We start from the raw sequence: 2,246 nt of genomic DNA, 5'->3' as shown, positions 1-2,246 counted from the left end.
TATAAGATTCAAAACATGTTGAGTTTTATTATTACAACTACACAAATCATGCACATCAAGTAATGTAAAATAAGTTCATGAATTCGGAGTACCAGAGAGTGGTTAGCATCTTATGTTTTCACACAACATTGAAAAGATAAAGAAAACAATTATGAATTGATTGAGTCCAAGCAAGTGCACGGCGTCGTCAAGTAATAACTCTCGTGCAAGCACGAGAGGGTGTATTCCCAGGGCCCAAGAAGCTACTCTTACTTCCTCTTCATGTGTTGTTTAGCCTATAAATGCGAGTGATTATCCTAAGCTACTAAAAAAATAAAAAGAACTCTAAGATAAGTGTCTATAGTTGAGGTAAATAAGGTAAAAATCAAGGGATGAAGCTGGTCACGGATGTGGATTCCCCTGGGGCTACTAAAGTGAGAAGGATGCTACAACTATCATGTAATTGGTGGTTTGGACCGAGAGATTCCTACAATAGTCCAACCAATGGTCATGGCAATTGACAACTAATCTAGTATGAGTATTGATACAAAAATTTTTTTCTGACCAAATCTTCCTACAATTGAGTTAAAAACAGGTAAATCTCTACTTAGGGTCGAAACACAAACTAGGTCTAACCCTAATGTTGGAGGGGCACAAAATACCTGATGGTCACGCATATTTGTACATGGATCCCTTCAAAGCTAAGTGTGTCTAGAACAAGGGGTGGGTCATGTAACCAAGTACAGCCTAGAAAATGACATACAGAGTTCTCATGCATATTAATACATCAAAGTACACCAAGAATGGATCACAAACACACCAAATGCAATAGAATAATTCATAGTATCCAACTACACAAGTTTCACCACAATGTTCACCAACATACGGTAACCTTTGGGGTTTAGTTGTTCATGCTAAAAAGATACTTGATAAAATCCACAAAAACAACCAAGTAAAACAACATAAAATTCTCTCAAACAACGAATGTGGAGAGATAAGTCGAGGAGACCTTCCAACGACGCGACCAATGTGGTGGCTTCCTTGCTCTCAACAAGCTCGAACAATTAGAGATAATGTCGGATCTTTCCTCTTCCTTTGATTTCCTTGACTATGTCTTCTTAAGCCTTCTTTACCCCGGATTTTGGAAGATGGAGAAGAGTGGTAGAGGTAGAAGAAGAAGATATGGAAGAAGATGCCTTAAAAAGCACTAAAACATCCTTTTAAAACCTTCTATTGATGCCTTCATGGCCTCATTCACGGGCATGAAGAAGGCCATCAAAGCCTCAGGAATTCACCAAAGAATTTATGAACTGTTACAGAAAAATACTCTAGTGACCGCTCATTCTTCAACCAGTTCATGAGCGTCTTCAAAGCCGTCAGCAAACCCATCAACAAAACCTGAGACTTTGCCATTTCTCAAATTCTTCATGCTATAGTAACTGCTACATTGCTGATATAGTACCATGGACTCTAAAATGCTGCTTTGGGTGTTGTTTTCCTTCTCTTTTGCGTTGTTGGCTCACTAGGGTATCCTCAAGACCCGTAACATAAAAAAATACCCATTAAACCACACAAACGGCAACAAATCATTGATTTATACACAAATCATAGGACACAAATATGTATAGAAAACATACATTAAGGAAATTATCAAGAATCCATGGACTGTCGATTGCTATCCATTCTCTCCAATTGTGTTCTGAAGATCTTTCCGCCGGCTTGGCTCTACTCCAAATTGTACTTCAAGACCTTCGCTCTAATCCCTAGATAGATGGTGGTGAAGATCATCCAAAATTCGCCTCCGAAAACCCAAGCCAAACACCCATCAAACCCTAACTTTGGGACTTAAAAAGTAGTTTTTAACCCAAGAAACGCCATTGCTTTGGGCGTACTTCCTAGTTGTGCTCTTTGTAGTTAGATTTAGGGTTTTGCATCACAGTGAGTCTTCTCCAGATAGTAAAGCGCATGGAACAAAAGCACTACCTTGCTTGGGCCGTGCTTCCATAAGCACTACCATGCTCTTAGCTCCAAGGTTGTGCTTTTGTACTTCTGATATTTTTTTAAGACCTATAATCTGCACGGCTCAAAAGCACGCCTGTAACTTCTTCTAATTTTCTAAAGCATGTTAATCTATAAAAGAACACAAAAATACCCAAAGTAGTACTAAAATATATAAAACAAATGCTAAAAAACAAGAAAAACATATATAAGATGTATAATATATATAATGTACTAATCGAGATTCAAAGCAAATAGTTGAGAAAATG

Source organism: Dioscorea cayenensis, chromosome 1, assembly GCF_009730915.1.
Source record: "Dioscorea cayenensis subsp. rotundata cultivar TDr96_F1 chromosome 1, TDr96_F1_v2_PseudoChromosome.rev07_lg8_w22 25.fasta, whole genome shotgun sequence".
Lineage (NCBI taxonomy): Eukaryota > Viridiplantae > Streptophyta > Magnoliopsida > Dioscoreales > Dioscoreaceae > Dioscorea > Dioscorea cayenensis.
The sequence above is the reverse complement of the archived record's forward strand: the minus strand, read 5'-3'. Positions refer to the sequence as shown.